General features: G+C 37.2%; 1 protein-coding gene across 2 annotated transcripts in view; it reads right to left on the bottom strand.

Annotated features, from left to right (window-relative positions):
* MSH3 (mutS homolog 3) overlaps nucleotides 1-22,412 on the bottom strand; it is a 291,930-nt gene that overhangs the window by 250,032 nt on the left and 19,486 nt on the right. The gene's annotated exons all lie outside the window — the stretch shown is intronic.

Genomic DNA, 22,412 nt, shown 5'->3' with positions numbered 1-22,412 from the left:
AGGACAACAACAGGGCTAATGGGTCCCAAACAAGTCCAAAACCCAGCATGGCAAACTTAGATCTTAAGGTCTGAGAGCCATCAGTGCCTTGATTCTTTGTTCGCCAGGCCTGATGGAGCAGCAGCCCCATCCATTCCAAGCGCTCGCATAGTAGCCATGCTCTACCCAAACACTGGGATGCAGGCCTCACCCTCTCTGAGCAGTGGAATGGTAGCCAGCCTCTCCTCGAAATCCGGGACATAGTCCCCACCATCTCCAAGCTTAGCACTCTCCTGGAATAACGGGGGCCAAAGCCTGCCCCCACCAAGCACAAAACTGCCCTTTCCACACACACAGGTGGGCCCACTCTCTCGGCCCAAGAAGCTCTTTGCAGTCTAGGCCTTTGCTTCCATGATTCTGTCCTTTAAGTCATTCTTCCTTCAATTTGTCTCTTTTCTGTCCCTTTCAGTCCAGCTTGGCAGTGGTTCTGCTCAGACAAATTTTGCAAAACCTTGTTGGCCTTACATGCAGTTCAACCAGGTCCAAAACATTTGAAAATATAACCTTCTATAGATCCTTCCTGGGTAACTGTTTTTCCAATCCTGACTTCCATTGAAATGCATGACTAGATCCATGTTCAACCACACCCTCTTTAGCAATGGATTGTTCAGTTAAACCCTCACATGGAGCCCTTTCCCCTGGGGTCTCACTTCCTGAAAACTCAAGAAGGTAACTGCTAGAGCCACTTCTGGCCCTAGTCTCAGAGCACACTTCCTGAATAGGCTGAGCATTTTCCAGATCATCAATTTCTGATTCCTGTTGCTTAAGAGTTTAATTCTCAGCTTATGTCTTTCCTCTCACATTTTATTATAACCTACCCTGCAAGGACAAACCAGGCTGTACCTTCCACACTGAGCTTAGAAATCTCAGCTGAATATTCAAGTTCATCATTACAATTTCTGCATTCCGTTCTACATCAAAACACCATTTTGCCAAGTTCTCTGCCATTTTATAACAAGGATAGCCTTTATTTCCAATTTCCACAAACATTCATCCTTTTCTTCCAAGACCTCATTGGTAGTACCTTTAATGTCCATATTTCTGTCAACAGTCTCTTCAAAGCAATCTAAGCTTTTTCCATTAACTGTCTCACAATTCCTCCAGCCTTTACCCATTACCCAATTCAAACCCACTTCCATATTTTTAACCATCTGTCATAGCAGTGCCCCACTTTCTGGTGCCAAGAACTGTTTTAGTGTCCCTGCTACTAAAACAAATATCATATAATGGATTGGCTTAACAACAGGAATTTATTGGCTCATGGTTTCAGAGGTTAGAAGACTTGCGTGATGTTTAGGTTCATGTGTCAACTTGGCCAGGTGATGGTACCCCGGTGTCTGGTCAAGCAAGCACAGCCCTAAACATTACTGCAAGGACATTTGTGGCTGTTTAATAAACCAGAAGGTTGGTTTATTAAATCGTCAGTCAATTGGATGAAGCTGTGACTGATTATGTCAACGAAGGGCATGTGTTCCACAATGAGAGAATGCAATCAGCTGGATTTAATCCAGTCAGTTGAAGACTTTTAAATGAGACAGATAGAGGATCTTCACTTCTTCGGCTGACCAGCGAAGTGTTTCCTGAGGAGTTCATCAAACACGTTCATCGAAGTTACCAGTTTGCTGCCTGAAGAGTTCATCAAACATCTTCATTAGAATTGCCAGTCTGCTGCCTGTCCTACAGAATGTGGACTCGTGCATACCCACAATTGCATGAGACACTTTTATAAATTTTATATTTATAGCTATCTCTTGTTGATTCTGTTTCCCTAGAGAACCCTAACTAATACAGCTTGCTTCCTCCCAGGGTTGATATCTTCTGGCTAGCCAGCAATCCTTGAAGTTCCTTGCCTTTTCTGTCATGTGGCAATGCACAAGGTGGCATCTTCTTCTTTCTTTTCTGGGGTCCATTAACTTCTAGCTTCTGGCTGCTCCCCGTGGCTTCTCCTTCCATGTCCAATTTCCTTTGCTTTTAAGGATTCAGCCATAGTGCCTCATTCAATTTGGGCATACCTCAACTAAAAACACCTTCAAAGATCCTATTTACAAATGGATGCAAACCCACAGGACCAGGGGTTGGGACCTGAACACACCTTTTGTTGGGGACATGATGCAATCCCCAACTGTTTCAGTTTGCTAAAGCTGCCAGAATGCAAAATACCAGAAATACAGAAATGGGTTGGCTCTTACAATGGGGATTTATTAACTTAGAATTTATAGTTGTTAGGTCATCAAAATGTCCAACTCAAGGCATCTAGCAGGATGATACCTGAACTTTGAAGTCAGGCCGCTGGCATCTGGGAGACCTCTGTCACACAGGAAAGCAGACGGTCAGCATTTGCAGGTCCTTTGCTCCCAGGTTTTTGCTGCTTTCAGCTTCTGGCTTCAGTGCCTTCCTCTCTGAGTGTCTGTGGGTCCTCTCTTAGTTTCTCTGGGGCTTTTTTTTTTTTTTAAATGAATTTCTCTTTAATTTCACCTCTCTGCTTCTGTATGTGTTTTATCCTCTTATAGAGGACTCCAGTGAGCGGGTTAAGATCCACTTTGAATGATGTGGGTCACATCTCAATTGAAATAACCTAATCAAAAGGTCCCACCTATAACAGGTCTGTACCCACTGGAATGGATTAAAAGAACATGGCTTTTTCTGGGATATGTAACAGCTTACAAACTACCACACCAACAGAAGATAACTTTCACACAGTGGGTAACTTTCACATTGAAGAACTGGAGAAGAAAGAGCTGAGGACTATGAAATCTGAGCAAAAGGAACAGACTCCTATTGGAAGGCAAGATTTCTGAGCAAAGGAATGACACGACAAAAGATTAGTCTGGAACTCACAGGTAAGTCTACTTCCTTGACGGGACACTTCAATTTAAGATAATGAAAAATTCCCCTGAAAGAAAAAATGTATACAGAGAAAAGATTAAGACCATGGAGTCTGGAGAATGCCCACAGCTGGGAGGAGGAGGAAGAACAGAAAGGAAGGAGTTAAAGAGGTAGGAAGGGAACCCAGACAAGATAGGGATGTGTAGTTATAACTACCTTTTATACATGATATGATCAATAGTATGTATTTTTACAATATTGAATCATAATGTTATAATTTACCGATACAGCATGACATCCAAAAAGATACTTGATTGAAAACTAACCCTAATTGATAAAATTTATAAAATAACTGTGGAAGAAAGATAACTGCAGCACTAGAGTGACTTTAGTAATCTGACCTTGCAAGTAAATGCTTTAACACATCAGTATTTACTCAAAGATCGACGTGTATGTGCAGCTTTGAAGAAAACACTGAAATTCTAATGTTGGTAAATAAGAATAACTCCTGCTATGTTTAGACCTTATATTATCTAAGGATTAATCAAAACCATTCTATAGCATGATTTTTATAATGGAGATTCTTATACCACCTGGATGTCATTTATGGTGACAAATATTTGAAATTGCCTTTGCAGTTATTTTAATTTTGTGTTCCTCCTTATCAAAATTGATTTGTGTATTAGAGATTGCTCATCACTTTGTGTTATTGTGCTTGATTTTCTAGTTTTTCATGGAAAATGTTTAGTACAGTTTTAGTGTCAAAATGAAGTTATTACTGTGAGACTATATATGTAACTACCAAAGGAACTGTTATACAAACTAGCTATCTGTATTATGGCTAAAGCCCAAACCCTTCCTAATGTTATTATTTGAACTTAGTATTACTTAAAAAGACAAATATTTTTGAAGGAAGAGGGAAAAGACTAAAGAGGTTTTTTTCTTTAACTTCGTTACAAGAAGTATTCCACACACTTGAAATGTTATTAAATGGCCAATCATTTTGGTACTAATTTAGTACTTGCACTGCTCCAGTTTGTTCTATCAAAGTTTAACAAGCTCACTTCTTTGGCTTATACAAATTCATTTCAATATGATTCTTAGGTATAAAGAGCCAAGTGAATAGGGAGTATTGTACCAAACACCAGTTGTCATACAGATATGAAAACTAAGCACCTAAATATGGTGGGAAAGTGAGGCTGGGTGGAGAGAGGTCATTCAAGGAAGTGTGAACATAGGGTAGGGAGGGAAAGTGCCAACATCAGTGCTCACTGGAGTGTCAGCTACATACAGGTCAAGAGCAGCCTGTTACAGAATCAGCACATGAGAGCTGATAGTGAATGTTTGCTGAATGTCTCTATGATTAAGGCCAGAGAGGAAGACTAGAGCTGTTTCATGGAGGGTGCTGAGTGTTTGGGGGAGGAATTCTTGCTAACCTCCCCACCCAATTTGATTTAAGTTATTTTCATTGTAATGTGACTTAAATATTTGTAAATCTAAAGCTAAGAGCTTTAGGTCTGTTGGGTATTGAATCATGTTCCCACAATAGGCATGTTCAGGTTCCAATCCCTGGCCCTATGGGTGTGAACCCATTTGTAAACAGGACCTTTGAGGATATAATTAGTTAAAGCATGCCAAAACTGGACAAAAGTGGGCCTTAATTCAATAAGGCTTAATTCCTTAAAGGAAATTGGACATGGAAGGAGAAGACAGAGGGAGCAGCCAGAAGCTAGAAGTCAGTGGAACCCAGAAGAGAAGGGAAGACATCACTTGTTGTCATGTGATGGAAAAGCCAATAAATTCCTGCTGTTAAGCCAACACATTGTATGGCGTTTTGTTTTAGCAGGTAACAAACTTAGACACCCTCCAATTAGAAAAGTTTCTCCACCGTACTCACACATCCTCTCATATCTCCAGCCTATGTGCTCTTATGCTTAAACACACAACATACAATTTTCCTTCTCCCCACTACTGATTCAAAGCTTTCTCACCCTGCAAATGCCCCCATCCAAGCCCACCTCCTCCACAAAGCCTTCCTGACGATGCCAGTACCCAGGAAACACTAAATTCTCTAAACACAAAGTTGAGTATTATCTGCTGCATTCATCTTAGTTTTGCAAAACCAGTTTCTTTGAAACCAAATAAATATGAACTAGTATCTCTTTATTGATTTCTTATAGCTTTCCTCTACATCAGTGTTTTATAAACATATAATACCTTTAAGTCAAAGGTAAACCTTTTAAAGCAATCTTAATTCCAGTAAAAACAAGTGCTTAAAATCACTGCTTTTCATTTTGTTTCTCTGCATTCTTATGACAAATTAGAAGGGTGACAATTAGGATAGTAAGATTGATTACCTAAGACCCAGACTGAAATCTGAGAAATACATTTTAGATAGATAACTAACCTAAGAAAAATTGATAGTTTATCATTACTTCAAAATAATAATTTAAGTTTACCACCTTCTTTGACTACTGCTTAAAAATAATTGCCATATTATATAAAATAAGTAAGTCTGCACCTTGACATTATAAAAATAAACATGAAGATTCTAAGTAAGCTAGTCTTGAAATTGCAAAATCCTTTGGTGACCTCTTGTGGTCAAAACTCAGAATGCAAAAAAACACTTTAAGATGGACATCATTATATCTCTGCAAGCAATTCTTTAGTCTTTTTCTTGTACTTTTAACATATTGTATCTTCAATTTCAATGAAACATCAACCAGTAGCTGACAAAAACTGTAAACTTCTGTTTTTATTTACCTTCAGGTAACTATCAGATTTACTCTGGAAGAAATAAGGGATTCTAAGTCTGAGACACAAAATCTAACTAGCACATCTTGCTTAAAACAAGTTACTGCCCAAAACAAAAAAAATTTTCTCCTTCAAAATTCAATGCTGGGTGGACTGGTGAGCTGTATGTTTTAGTTACTCCTCCAGGAAACTAGGTAGAAAGCCAGGAACTGCGTGGACTGGACACCACAGAGCAATCTGACTTTGGGCATACTTCATACAACATTCATGAAAGCGTGGAACTGCTGAGATGAGCGAAATCTGTAAGTTTTTGTGGCCAGGGGACCCGCACCCCTCCCTGCCAGGCTCAGTCCCGTGGGAGGAGGGGCCATCAGCTCCGGGAAAGAGAAGGGAGAACTGCAGTGGCAGCCCTCATCGGAAACTCATTCTACTGATTCAAACTCCAACCATAGATAGACTGAGACCAGACACCAGAGAATCTGAGAGCAGCCAGCCCAGCAGAGAGGAGACAGGCCATAGAAAAAAACAACACGAAAACCTCCAAAATAAAAGCAGAGGGTTTTTGGAGTTCTGGTGAACACAGAAAGGGGAAGGGTGGAGCTCAGGCCTTGAGGCGCATATGCAAATCCCGAAGCAAAGCTGATCTCTCTGCCCTGTGCACCTTTCCTTAATGGCCCTGGTTGCTTTGTCTATTAGCATTTCAATAACCCATTAGATCTCTGAGGAGGGCCGTTTATTTTTTTTATTTTTTTATTTTTTTTTAATCCTTTTTTCTTTTTCTAAAACAATTACTCTAAGAAGCCCAATACAGAAAGCTTCAAAGACTTTCAATTTGGGCACGTCAAGTCAAGAGCAGAACTAAGAGAGCTCTGAGACAAAAGGCAATAATCCAGTAGCTGAGAAAATTCACTAAACAACACAACTTCCCAAGAAAAGAGGGGTGTCCGCTCACAGCAACCATCCTGGTGAACAGGAAACACTCCTGCCCATCGCCAGCCCCATAGCCCAGAGCTGCCCCAGACAACCCAGTGTGACGAAAGTGCTTCAAATAACAGGCACACACCACAAAACTGGGCGTGGACATTAGCCTTCCCTGCAACCTCAGCTGAATGTCCCAGAGCTGGGAAGGTGGAGCAGTGTGAATTAACAAAGCCCCATTCAGCCATCATTTGAGCAGACTGGGAGCCTCCCTACACAGCCCAGCAGCCCAGAACTGCCCTGGGGGGACGGCACTCACCTGTGACATAGCACAGTCATCCCTCAACAGAGGACCCGGGGTGCACAGCCTGGAACAGGGGCCCACTTGCAAGTCTCAGGAGCCATACGCCAATACCAAAGACTTGTGGGTCAGTGGCAGAGACAAACTGTGGCAGGACTGAACTGAAGGATTAGACTATTGCAGCAGCTTTAAAACTCTAGGATCATCAGGGAGATTTGATTGTTAGGGCCACCCCCCCTCCCCGACTGCCCAGAAACACGCCCCACATACAGGGCAGGCAACACCAACTACACACGCAAGCTTGGTACACCAATTGGGCCGCACAAGACTCACTCCCCCACTCACCAAAAAGGCTAAGCAGGGGAGATCTGGCTTGTGGAGAACAGGTGGCTTGTGGACGCCACCTGCTGGTTAGTTAGAGAAAGTGTACTCCACGAAGCTGTAGATCTGATAAATTAGAGATAAGGACTTCAATAGGTCTACAAACCCTAAAAGAACCCTATCAAGTTCAGCAAATGCCACGAGGCCAAAAACAACAGAAAATTATAAAGCATATGAAAAAACCAGACGATATGGATAACCCAAGCCCAAGCACCCAAATCAAAAGACCAGAAGAGACACAGCACCTAGAGAGCTACTCAAAGAACTAAAGATGAACAATGAGACCATAGTACGGGATATGAAGGAAATCAAGAAGACCCTACAAGAGCATAAAGAAGACATTGCAAGACTAAATAAAAAAATGGATAATCTTATGGAAATTAAAGAAACTGTTGACCAAATTAAAAAGATTCTGGACACTCATAGTACAAGACTAGAGGAAGTTGAACAACGAATCAGTGACCTGGAAGATGACAGAATGGAAAATGAAAGCATAAAAGAAAGAATGGGGAAAAAAATTGAAAAACTCGAAATGGACCTCAGGGATATGATAGATAATATGAAACGTCCAAATATAAGACTCATTGGTGTCCCAGAAGGGGAAGAAAAGGGTAAAGGTCTAGGAAGAGTATTCAAAGAAATTGTTGGGGAAAACTTCCCAAATCTTCTAAACAACATAAATACACAAATCATAAATGCTCAGCGAACTCCAAATAGAATAAATCCAAAAAAACCCACTCCGAGACATATACTGATCACACTGTCAAACATAGAAGAGAAGGAGCAAGTTCTGAAAGCAGCAAGAGAAAAGCAATTCACCACATACAAAGGAAACAGCATAAGACTAAGTAGTGACTACTCAGCAGCCACCATGGAGGCAAGAAGGCAGTGGCATGATATATTTAAAATTCTGAGTGAGAGGAATTTCCAGCCAAGAATACTTTATCCAGCAAAGCTCTCCTTCAAATTTGAGGGAGAGCTTAAATTTTTCACAGACAAACAAATGCTGAGAGAATTTGCTAACAAGAGACCTACCCTACTGGAGATACTAAAGGGAGCCCTACAGACAGAGAAACAAAGACAGGACAGAGAGACTTGGAGAAAGGTTCAGTACTAAAGAGATTCGGTATGGGTACAATAAAGGATATTAATAGAGAGAGGGAAAAATATGGCAAACATAATCCAAAGGATAAGATGGCCGATTCAAGAAATGCCTTCACGGTTTTAACGTTGAATGTAAATGGATTAAACTCCCCAATTAAAAGATATAGATTCGCAGAATGGATCAAAAAAAATGAACCATCAATATGTTGCATACAAGAGACTCATCTTAGACACAGGGACACAAAGAAACTGAAAGTGAAAGGATGGAAAAAAATATTTCATGCAAGCTACAGCCAAAAGAAAGCAGGTGTAGCAATATTAATCTCAGATAAAATAGACTTCAAATGCAGGGATGTTTTGAGAGACAAAGAAGGCCACTACATACTAATAAAAGGGGCAATTCAGCAAAAAGAAATAACAATCGTAAATGTCTATGCACCCAATCAAGGTGCCACAAAATACATGAGAGAAACACTGGCAAAACTAAAGGAAGCAATTGATGTTTCCACAATAATTGTGGGAGACTTCAACACATCACTCTCTCCTATAGATAGATCAACCAGACAGAAGACCAATAAGGAAATTGAAAACCTAAACAATCTGATAAATGAATTAGATTTAACACACATCTACAGGACATTACATCCCAAATCACCAGGATACACATACTTTTCTAGTGCTCACGGAACTTTCTCCGAATAGATCATATGCTGGGACATAAAACAAGCCTCAATAAATTTAAAAAGATTGAAATTATTCAAAGCACATTCTCTGACCACAATGGAATACAATTAGAACTCAATAACCATCAGAGACTTAGAAAATTCACAAATACCTGGAGGTTAAACAACACACTCCTAAACAATCAGTGGGTTAAAGAAGAAATAGCAAGAGAAATTGCTAAATATATAGAGACGAATGAAAATGAGAACACAACATACCAAAACCTATGGGATGCAGCAAAAGCAGTGCTCAGGGGGAAATTTATAGCACTAAACGCATATATTAAAAAGGAAGAAAGAGCCAAAATCAAAGAACTAATGGATCAACTGAAGAAGCTAGAAAATGAACAGCAAACCAATCCTAAACCAAGTACAAGAAAAGAAATAACAAGGATTAAAGCAGAAATAAATGACATAGAGAACAAAAAAACAATAGAGAAGATAAATATCACCAAAAGTTGGTTCTTTGAGAAGATCAACAAGATTGACAAGCCCCTAGCCAGACTGACAAAATCAAAAAGAGAGAAGACCCATATAAACAAAATAATGAATGAAAAAGGTGACATAACTGCAGATCCTGAAGAAATTAAAAAAATTATAAGAGGATATTATGAACAACTGTATGGCAACAAACTGGATAATGTAGAAGAAATGGACAATTTCCTGGAAACATATGAACAACCTACACTGACCAGAGAAGAAATAGAAGACCTCAACCAACCCATCACAAGCAAAGAGATCCAATCAGTCATCAAAAATCTTCCCACAAATAAATGCCCAGGGCCAGATGGCTTCACAGGGGAATTCTACCAAACTTTCCAGAAAGAACTGACACCAATCTTACTCAAACTCTTTCAAAACATTGAAGAAAATGGAACACTACCTAACTCATTTTATGAAGCTAACATCAATCTAATACCAAAACCAGGCAAAGATGCTACAAAAAAGGAAAACTACCGGCCAATCTCCCTAATGAATATAGATGCAAAAATCCTCAACAAAATACTTGCAAATCGAATCCAAAGACACATTAAAAAAATCATACACCATGACCAACTGGGGTTCATTCCAGGCATGCAAGGATGGTTCAACATAAGAAAAACAATCAATGTATTACAACACATTAAAAACTCGAAAGGGAAAAATCAATTGATCATCTCAATAGATGCTGAAAAAGCATTTGACAAAATCCAACATCCCTTTTTGATAAAAACACTTCAAAAGGTAGGAATTGAAGGAAACTTCCTCAACATGATAAAGAGCATATATGAAAAACCCACAGCCAGCATAGTACTCAATGGTGAGAGACTGAAAGCCTTCCCTCTAAGATCAGGAACAAGACAAGGATGCCCGCTGTCACCACTGTTATTCAACATTGTGCTGGAAGTGCTAGCCAGGGCAATCCGGTAAGACAAAGAAATAAAAGGCATCCAAATTGGAAAAGAAGAAGTAAAACTGTCATTCTTTGCAGATGATATGATCTTATATCTAGAAAACCCTGAGAAATCGACGATACAGCTACTAGAGCTAATAAACCAATTTAGCAAAGTAGCGGGATACAAGGTTAATGCACATAAGTCAGTAATGTTTCTATATGCTAGAAATGAACAAACTGAAGAGACACTCAAGAAAAAGATACCATTTTCAATAGCAACTACAAAAATCAAGTACCTAGGAATAAACTTAACCAAAGATGTAAAAGACCTATACAAAGAAAACTACATAACTCTACTAAAAGAAATAGAAGGGGACCTTAAAAGATGGAAAAATATTCCATGTTCATGGATAGGAAGGCTAAATGTCATTAAGATGTCAATTCTACCCAAACTCATCTACAGATTCAATGCAATCCCAATCAAAATTCCAACAACCTACTTTGCAGACTTGGAAAAGCTAGTTATCAACTTTATTTGGAAAGGGAAGATGCCTCGAATTGCTAAAGACACTCTAAAACAGAAAAACGAAGTGGGAGGACTTACACTCCCTGACTTTGAAGCTTATTATAAAGCCACAGTTGCCAAAACAGCATGGTACTGGCACAAAGATAGACATATAGATCAATGGAATCGAATTGAGAATTCAGAGATAGACCCTCAGATCTATGGCCGACTGATCTTTGATAAGGCCCCCAAAGTCACCGAACTGAGCCATAATGGTCTTTTCAACAAATGGGGCTGGGAGAGTTGGATATCCATATCCAAAAGAATGAAAGAGGACCCCTACCTCACCCCCTACACAAAAATTAACTCAAAATGGACCAAAGATCTCAATATAAAAGAAAGTACCATAAAACTCCTAGAAGATAATGTAGGAAAACATCTTCAAGACCTTGTATTAGGCGGCCACTTCCTAGACTTTACACCCAAAGCACAAGCAACAAAAGAGAAAATAGATAAATGGGAACTCCTCAAGCTTAGAAGTTTCTGCACCTCAAAGGAATTTCTCAAAAAGGTAAAGAGGCAGCCAACTCAATGGGAAAAAATTTTTGGAAACCATGTATCTGACAAAAGACTGATATCTTGCATATACAAAGAAATCCTACAACTCAATGACAATAGTACAGACAGCCCAATTATAAAATGGGCAAAAGATATGAAAAGACAGTTCTCTGAAGAGGAAATACAAATGGCCAAGAAACACATGAAAAAATGTTCAGCTTCACTAGCTATTAGAGAGATGCAAATTAAGACCACAATGAGATACCATCTAACACCGGTTAGAATGGCTGCCATTAAACAAACAGGAAACTACAAATGCTGGAGGGGATGTGGAGAAATTGGAACTCTTATTCATTGTTGGTGGGACTGTATAATGGTTCAGCCACTCTGGAAGTCAGTCTGGCAGTTCCTTAGAAAACTAGATATAGAGCTACCATTCGATCCAGCGATTGCACTTCTCGGTATATACCCGGAAGATCGGAAAGCAGTGACACGAACAGATATCTGCACGCCAATGTTCATAGCAGCATTATTCACAATTGCCAAGAGATGGAAACAACCCAAATGTCCTTCAACAGATGAGTGGATAAATAAAATGTGGTATATACACACGATGGAATACTACGCGGCAGTAAGAAGGAACGATCTGGTGAAACATATGACAACATGGATGAACCTTGAAGACATAATGCTGAGCGAAATAAGCCAGGCACAAAAAGAGAAATATTATATGCTACCACTAATGTGATCTTTGAAAAATGTAAAACAAATGGTTTATAATGTAGAATGTAGGGGAACTAGCAGTAGAGAGCAATTAAGGAAGGGGGAACAATAATCCAAGAAGAACAGATAAGCTATTTAACGTTCTGGGGATGCCCAGAAATGACTATGGTCTGTTAATTTCTGATGGATGTAGTAGGAACAAGTTCACTGAAATGTTGCTATATTATGTAACTTTCTTGGGGTAAAGTAGGAACATGTTGGAAGTTAAGCAGTTATCTTAGGTTAGTTGTCTTTTTCTTACTCCCTTGTTATGGTCTCTTTGAAATGTTCTTTTATTGTATGTTTGTTTTCTTTTTAACTTTTTTTTTCATACAGTTGATTTAAAAAAGAAGGGAAAGTTAAAAAAAAATAAAAAAAGAAAAAAGACAAACAAGGAAAAAAAAAAAAAAAGATGTAGTGCCCCCTTGAGGAGCCTGTGGAGAATGCACGGGTATTCGCCTACCCCACCTCCATGGTTGCTAACATGACCACAGACATGGGGGACTGGTAGTTTGATGGGTTGAGCCCTCTACCATAAGTTTTACCCTTGGGAAGACGGTTGCTGCAAAGGAGAGGCTAGGCCTCCCTGTATTTGTGCCTAAGAGTCTCCTCCTGAATGCCTCTTTGTTGCTCAGATGTGGCCCTCTCTCTCTGGCTAAGCCAACTTGAAAGGTGAAATCACTGCCCTCCCCCCTACGTGGGATCAGACACCCAGGGAAGTGAATCTCCCTGGCAACGTGGAATATGACTCCCGGGGAGGAATGTAGACCCGGCATCGTGGGATGGAGAACATCTTCTTGACCAAAAGGGGGATGTGAAAGGAAATGAAATAAGCTTCAGTGGCAGAGAGATTCCAAAACGAGCCGAGAGATCACTCTGGTGGGCACTCTTACGCACACTTTAGACAACCTTTTTAGGTTCTAAAGAATTGGGGTAGCTGGTGGTGGATACCTGAAACTATTAAACTACAACCCAGAACCCATGAATCTCGAAGACAGTTGTATAAAAATGTAGCTTATGAGAGGTGACAGTGGGATTGGGAATGCCATAAGGACCAAACTCCACTTTGTCTAGTTTATGGATGGATGTGTAGAAAAGTAGGGGAAGGAAACAAACAGACAAAGGTACCCAGTGTTATTTTTTACTTCAATTGCTCTTTTTCACTCTAATTATTATTCTTGTTATTTTTGTGTGTGTGCTAATGAAGGTGTCAGGGATTGATTTAGGTGATGAATGTACAACTATGTAATGGTACTGTAAACAATCGAAAGTACAATTTGTTTTGTATGACTGCATGGTATGTGAATATATCTCAATAAAATGATGATTAAAAAAAAAAAAAAGAAATAGAAGGGGACCTTAAAAGATGGAAAAATATTCCATGTTCATGGATAGGAAGGCTAAATGTCATTAAGATGTCAATTCTACCCAAACTCATCTACAGATTCAATGCAATCCCAATCAAAATTCCAACAACCTACTTTGCAGACGTGAAAAAGTTAGTTATCAAATTTATTTGGAAAGGGAAGATGCCTCGAATTGCTAAAGACACTCTAAAAAAGAAAAACGAAGTGGGAGGACTTACACTCCCTGACTTTGAAGCTTATTATAAAGCCACAGTTGCCAAAACAGCATGGTACTGGCACAAAGATAGACATATAGATCAATGGAATCGAATTGAGAATTCGGAGATAGACCCTCAGATCTATGGCTGACTGATCTTTGATAAGGCCCCCAAAGTCACTGAACTGAGTCATAATGGTCTTTTCAACAAATGCGGCTGGGAGAGTTGGATATCCATATCCAAAAGAATGAAAGAGGACCCCTACCTCACACCCTACACAAAAATTAACTCAAAATCGATGAAAGATCTCAATATAAAAGAAAGCACCATAAAACTCCTAGAAGATAATGTAGGAAAACATCTTCAAGACCTTGTATTAGGCGGCCACTTCCTAGACTTTACACCCAAAGCACAAGCAACAAAAGAAAAAACAGATAAATGGAAACTCCTCAAGCTTAGAAGTTTCTGCACCTCAAAGGAATTTCTCAAAAAGGTAAAGAGGCAGCCAACTCAATGGGAAAAAAATTTTGGAAACCATGTATCTGACAAAGGACTGATATCTTGCATATATAAAGAAATCCTACAACTCAATGACAATAGTACAGACAGCCCAATTATAAAATGGGCAAAAGATATGAAAAGACAGTTCTCTGAAGAGGAAATACAAATGGCCAAGAAACACATGAAAAAAATGTTCAGCTTCACTAGCTATTAGAGAGATGCAAATTAAGACCACAACGAGATACCATCTAACACTGATTAGAATGGCTGCCATTAAACAAACAGGAAACTACAAATGCTAGTGGGGATGTGGAGAAATTGGAAGTCTTATTCATTGTTGGTGGGACTGTATAATGGTTCAGCCACTCTGGAAGTCAGTCTGGCAGTTCCTTAGAAAACTAGATATAGAGTTACCATTCGATCCAGCGATTGCACTTCTCGGTATATACCCGGAAGATCGGAAAGCAGTGACACGAACAGATATCTGCACGCCAATGTTCATAGCAGCATTATTCACAATTGCCAAGAGATGGAAACAACCCAAATGTCCTTCAACAGATGAGTGGATAAATAAAATGTGGTATATACACACGATGGAATACTACACAGCAGTAAGAAGGAACAATCTCGTGAAACATATGACGACATGGATGAACCTTGAAGACATAATGCTGAGCGAAATAAGCCAGGCACAAAAAGAGAAATATTATATGCTACCACTAATGTGAACTTTGAAAAATGTAAAACAAATGGTTTATAATGTAGAATGTAGGGGAATTAGCAATAGAGAGCAATTAAGGAAGGGGGAACAATAATCCAAGAAGAACTGATAAGCTATTTAATGTTCTGGGGATGCCCAGGAATGACTATGGTCTGTTAATTTCTGATGGATATAGTAGGAACAAGTTCACAGAAATGTTGCTATATTAGGTAACTTTCTTGGGGTAAAGTAGGAACATGTTGGAAGTAAAGCAGTTATCTTAGGTTAGTTGTCTTTTTCTTACTCCCTTATTATGGTCTCTGAAATGTTCTTTTATTGTATTTTCTTTTTTAACTTTTTTTTTCATACAGTTGATTTAAAAAAAAAAAAGTTAAAAAAAAAAAAAAAAACCAAGGGAAAAAATATGTAGAGCCTCCTTGAGGAGCCTGTGGAGAATGCAGGGGTATTGGCCTACCCCACCTCCATGGTTGCTAACATGACCACAGACATAGGGAACTGGTGGTTTGATGGGTTGAGCCCTCTACCATAGGTTTTACCCTTGGGAAGACGGTTGCTGCAAAGGAGAGGCTAGGCCTCCCTATAATTGTGCCTAAGAGCCTCCTCCCGAATGCCTCTTTGTTGCTCAGATGTGGCCCTCTCTCTCTAGCTAAGCCAACTTGAAAGGTGAAATCACTGCCCTCCCCACTACGTGGGATCAGACACCCAGGGGAGTGAATCTCCCTGGCAACGTGGAATATGACTCCCGGGGAGGAATGTAGACCTGGCATCGTGGGACGGAGAACATCTTCTTGACCAAAAGGGGGATGTGAAAGGAAATGAAATAAGCTTCAGTGGCAGAGAGATTCCAAAAGGAGCCGAGAGGTCACTCTGGTGGGCACTCTTATGCACAATTTAGACAACCCTTTTTAGGTTCTAAAGAATTGGGGTAGCTGGTGGTGGATACCTGAAACTATCAAACTACAACCCAGAACCCATGAATCTCGAAGACAATTGTATAAAAATGGAGCTTATGAGGGGTGACAATGGGATTGGGAAAGGCATAAGGACCACACTCCCCTTTGTCTAGTTTATGGATGGATGAGTAGAAAAATAGGGGAAGGGAACAAACAAACAAACAGACAAAGGTACCCAGTGTTCTTTTTTACTTCAATTGCTCTTTTTCACTTTAATTATTATTCTCGTTATTTTTGTGTGTGTGCTAATGAAGGTGTCAGGGATTGATTTAGGTGATGAATGTACAACTATGTAATGGTACTGTGAACAATCGAAAGTGCGATTTGTTTTGTATGACTGCGTGATATATGAATATATCTCAATAAAATGAAGATTAAAAAAATAAAAAGAAAAAAAGAAAAAAAAGAAAATTCAATGCTGTATTGTTTACTGGTAGTAAAAATAGAAAAGTATTCTAGCAAGCTATATTCTTCATTCTTAATTACATCCCCTATCCCCACTGCTAAGTTGTTTTGTTTGGTTTTTCAATATAGCTGGGATTTTTTCAATATGATTTCTCACGGTGATAAAAGCTACTAAGTTTAATGTTACAATGGGACCACTATCATTTAAGGAAAAACTTAAGTTAGGTCTATACTTCCCACAATAAAGCAAAATAAAGAAAAAATGAACTAAAGAGTTAAATGCTAAAAAAAAAAAAAAAAAAAAAAAAAAAATTAAATTAAAAAAGAAAAGTAAATGAATGTAAAATATAGATGAATATTTAAGTGCTTTCAAAATAAGGAAAGATCATTCTAAGTATAAAATAATGGACTGCTTCCAGAAGCATGGACAAACTACTAAAAACACATAGAGACATCATGTTGCATGAAATAAGCCAGAAACAAAAGGACAAATACCGTATGGTCTCACTAATATGAACTAATTATAATGAGGAAACTCTGAGAATTAAATTTGAGAACACAGGTTATCAGGAGATAGAAAGAGGGCAGAGACAGAGAAATTGATGCTTAAGGAGTATGTAATGTTTAACAAGATAGACTGTAAAGGTTCAGAAATGGATAGCACAATACCGTGTGATGGTAGCACAATATCGTAAGCATAACGAATAAAGCTGAATGTGAATACAGTTGAAAGAAAAAGGCTAGGGGCACCAGAGGGAAAGACAGAGGATAAAAACTGGGACTGCATAACTTAGTGAAACCTAGAGTGGACAATGATGGTGGTTAATTATACAAATATAAGAAAGTTTTTACATGAATGAGAACAAATGTAAGTCACCATTATGAGGTGTTAAAAATAGGATAGTATATGGAAAATATACAATTAATGTAAACTAAGGTCCAGTTTACATTAATTGTATATTTACAATTGTAACAAATGCAATATACCAAAGCTAAATGTTAGTAAGAGGGGGATATAAGGGAGGGGTATGGGATTTTTTTTTTCTTTTCTTTTTGGAAGAAATGGCAATGTTCTCATATAAAAAAAATAAAACATATACAGAAAGAGTAAATTTTTTAAAAATCAAAATGTTTTTAATAGAGTCAAAAATAGAGGAAAAAAAAAAGAAAATTCCCAAGTGTCAAAAACAATATGAGAAATAAAATAATGCTGTACAGTGTGAGAGCATAACATAAAGGGTATGAGTGTTTTATACCCAGATTTAAGTTAAAAACAGGAGGCGCAGCCTTGACCTGCGACGGAGTTGGGAACAAAATCCCCTGAACATGGCATGTGCTCCTTCATCCAAGAAAATGAGATTAGAAAAACTGCCCATCAGCCCAGGAAGCAAAAAGAAAGATTGGCATCCTTTGGGATACTGGGTAAGGGGATTAAAAAAAAAAAAAAAAAAACCACAACTGAAATAAATAAAAAACCCCAGCCTGTGAGAACCACAAGTGTGGGATAAAAATTTCACTACAAATGTGGAATGGGAACCCCAAGTTGAAAAAGTAATATATAAACTAATCCAGAGCCACTAAAAACCTGCTGAAGCAAATGCAAAATTGCTCCACAGGGACATTTCACAATCCATGGCATGCATGGTTTCAATTAAAAAAAAAACAAAACAAAAAAACTCCTGCTGATATGAGCTCAGAATAAGTTACAAACCATGAGAGTCAATGAATGCAACACCAAAAGAACTTTACTCTAAAGAACTGCACTCTAAAGACTATAAATGACAGAATACTCTGAAAGAAAATACAACATAAGAATACATGATTAAAAATTTTATAAAATAAGCATATATATTTAAAGTAAATAACTATATAGGATTAAGAGATATAAGGACTAAAATCCATAAGAAAAGAATATGACAATGTATAAAAGAACAGAGCCTTGAAAAAGAACCAAACAGAATTTCTAGAAATAAAATTATACTCAGTAAAATCAAAAACAAAGTTGGTGACAGAATTGCAGATTTGACGCAGCTAAAGAAAAAAATTAATATAGATAAAGTTAAGAGACACAAAGTAGAATAGGAAAGTCCAACTTCTGATAATACTTCTGATAGGAGTTCCAGAAGAGAAAAAAAGAGACAAGAAGAGGTAATATTAATAAAGAGATAATGGCAGATAATTTTGCAAGATTGAAGAAAAACATGAATCTTCAAACTGAAATAGTATAATCAATCACAGAAAGGATTAACCCTCAAGCAGAAATATTGTAAATCAAACTAGAATATCAAAATCAAAGAAAAAATATGTGAAAGAAGCAGAAAGGACAAATACTACCTACAAATGAACAACATTAGAATGACAGGAGAGTGCTCATCAGCCACAAGAGATTCTAGAAGCTAACAACATATCTTCAAAGTACTAAGGAAAAGAAGTGTCAGCATCAAAGTTCATATCCAGCTATGAGATCATTCAAGAATGGAGTGAAATAATGACATTATCAATCTAAAACAATCAGAACCTACCACTGACAGGCACATAATAAAATAACTATTTTTATACTCCCTAGAATATATTTATTTTATAATTAGTTACATGACCCAGTTAAAAAGAACAGTTAGCTAGTTACATTTCACTTACTGTGATCTTAATTCTATACATAATTACATTAATTACCATGAGATTAATGAAACTGAACAAGGAAAAGTAAGAAATTATATATACTTTTAAGGCTAAGAAACTTGTAAGGTCTCTGATAACAAATGCAGGGCCCTGCTGCTTTTTAAAAACAAAACAAAATAAAACAAAAATGCCCATTCAATGTAGCATGATGATTACTGAAGTGAATTCAGTATTCCAAGGACAGAATACAAAATTAAAACAGAGGAGAAACATAGAACTGAACAGTTCATACTTTCAGCACGTCCATACTGGTAGCCTCAGAATTACTTAAGGGAACAAATCAGTATTTCATCATTTCCTTGCTGTGGTTCTGTGGGGGGATCGAGTAGTGAAGTTCAGGTTTCTTTTTCAATGATTCCATTTCTTAGGAAGAGCCATATTACATTCAACTGATGAGTCTGGTCTTCAGAACTTAACAGGCTTATGAAATATATAGGACAAATGTCCTAATGTGTTCTACTATAATTCCTCCAAATTCTTTCACAGCAAAATATTAACAATTGCAGTATTTAAAACTTGAAGCAGTGAGTAAGTCCTGACAATTTCCTTAGCTCCATGTTCAAAGTACATCTGAGATGGTAACGTTTTAGACTCATTGCATCTTAATGTTTTATAATGAGTCTTTCATTCGTGAATATCAGAAGGTAAAAAACTTCATAAAACTAGGCAGATGTTTATTTTAGGACAAAAATAGAATGAGCTTCATATTAGTTGATTTGGGCTTGTCATTTATGAGTCATTAAAAAATCAACCGTATTACTTTGGTCCCTATTCCTTTTTAATCTTGAGATTTACATAGAGTTTTACCTGTGTTGTAATAGTCTTGATGAATATGGTCCATCTTAATGCCAAAAAAATGGGAGGGGGTAAAATTTCTTCCAAAGACGGTAGGAAGCCCACCTTCAACCCCCAAATTTTATTTATTGTCTTGAGACAGCCTTAAAGGACATTTTAAAAAGTAAGACTTTTTCTTTAAAATAACTATTAAAGAATGTATTTCAGAAAAACGGGCACTGAATTCCAAAGAAAGGAGTGGAATGCAAGTAGCAATGCTAAGCAAATGCAGACACTGCTAAACCTAAGCAATAATATAAAATAATGATGACTACTTTATATAGAGATTGAATAAAAGGAACAAGTAAAATATTAGATGCCAATAATTCAGAATATAAGAAGGTAAGCTCAAAGTGTTCTTAGATCTTTGTTTCACTTAGAACAAGTAGTAAGAAAAGCAATAAGAAGAAGGATAGCTGCCACATATAGACAGCACTTTATTAACCTATTTAATTTTTACTACTCTATGAGGCAATGACTCTTATTATTCCTATTTTAAACAGAAGGAACCTGAAATACAGCAGTTAGGTAATTTACCCAAAGTCACTAAATCCAAGCCCTATAGCATTAGAGCTCACACTGTCTGATCTTTTTACTTTTGAATCTCAACTACTCCATCTGCCTAAAGATATAAATTCGCTTTAACACTCCATAGAAATACAGATTAAGTTTTGACTTTGTGTAGTCAAATATGCGTGTTAAATATCTAAGATTAATTATTAAAAGAACAAAAAATAGAAAGGGGAAAATAAAGCAAATTGGTCCATCCAGGAGAAGACAGGAAAGGAAAAAAGAAAGAAGCAAAGAGAAGTCGTGATAAAAATATAAAATAATCACAAAAACATGTAAACATTACACCTGCCTGTCAAGCCAGAAAATTACAAAATTCTAGTAAAAAAAAAAAAAAAAAACCTTACATTAATACCAAAAGCAATAATAATTAAGGAAGCCTTTTTATTTGAATGATACCACAAAGGAAAATACTAAACAAACACACACACACAAAAATTGAAAAATGAACAAAAAATCGGGAACCATATCTGCAACATTTATGTATCCTTAACACATAAAGATCTCTTATGTGTCAATTTTTTAAATGATTGCCTTCAAAACAAAAATGAAGAGAGGAATCAAACACACAGGATTCAAAAGGATGAATTTTACGTGGTCAGTAAACATAGAAAAAATTACATACTCTCAATGCTAAACAGAGAAATACAAATTAAAACAAGACAAAGGCAGTCATCAAATTTGGTAAAACTCACATATGACACCAAAACTGTCTTTTGACTCTCATTAGATGAATGAACATTTAGGAATATCACCAAGCAATGCTGCCTGTCAGCCAAAAGTTCAATTTTGGCAGTGTCTGTCATTGTGGAATGATTTGATATTTTATTGGATTATGCCTTTACTGTTTTATAAAAATAAATGGAAAACAGAAAAATGAAATTATTGATACAACTGACTGACTTTAGCCTCAGTTATGTCTAAGCTAACCGAATATATACTCCATTGTGAAGAAAATGTAGAAAATCAAAGATAATATGAAATATTGGAAATATTCCAATGTGGTTTTCAAAGACTAACTTAAAAATATCATTTTAGAGATATTATTAATACATTTCACTTTCTGAGAGCAGTACCACTTATAAGTCTACTGTCTGACTTCTAGTTATTCAAGTTTTGAACACACTGTCAGAAATGGATTAAGAACAAAATTGAGGAACTTGATGCAAAAATTTTCATCTATCCAACTGGCAAAGATCGCTGAAATGATCACCCCCCAATGTTGGCATGGGTTCATACAAGCCCTCCTATACTACAGTGGTAAGAAGCATAAATTGATCTTACCAATTCTAGCAAGTAATAAAGAATTTTATAAATGTTAACCCCCTCTGGTTCAGTAATTCTGCTTTAAGGATTTTATCTTAAGGAAATAATCAGAAATGCACTCAAAGATTTCTATGCATGGATATTCACCATACCAATAATTGTAATACTGAAAAATAGGTATACAACATAACAAAAGGGGAATGGGTCAATAAATTATGATACATTTATATGACTGAATGATACATGGTCATTTTGTTTTCAAGAGTATCTATTGAAGTCTTAGCAGATGAAATGATGTTCTCCAGGATTTGTTTCAACATATACAGAAAGGGAGAGAATGGAAGTTTGGACGAAATGAGATTGACTCTGTGCTGGTAAGTGTTGAACCTGGTTGATGGATTCATGGGGGTTCACTGCACTAGTCCATGTAATTTTGTATATATTTGAAATTTTCCATAATAAAATCAAATGTATATATGGGGAAATTTTAAGTTAATAAACAGTACAAAAACTAATTTTGCAACAGGAATTCAAGTTTATAAATGAAAAAAAGTGATATAGTATACATACACAAAAAATAATACACCAAAATGTTTAACAGTAGATCATCTTTGATTATAAGAATTTGACTTACTTATTATTTTTCTGTAATTTCCAGCTTTTCCTAAACAAAT

This window comes from Choloepus didactylus, chromosome 13, assembly GCF_015220235.1.
Source record: "Choloepus didactylus isolate mChoDid1 chromosome 13, mChoDid1.pri, whole genome shotgun sequence".
Lineage (NCBI taxonomy): Eukaryota > Metazoa > Chordata > Mammalia > Pilosa > Megalonychidae > Choloepus > Choloepus didactylus.
Note: the sequence above shows the minus strand (reverse complement) of the source record. Positions and strands in the feature narration are given on the sequence as shown.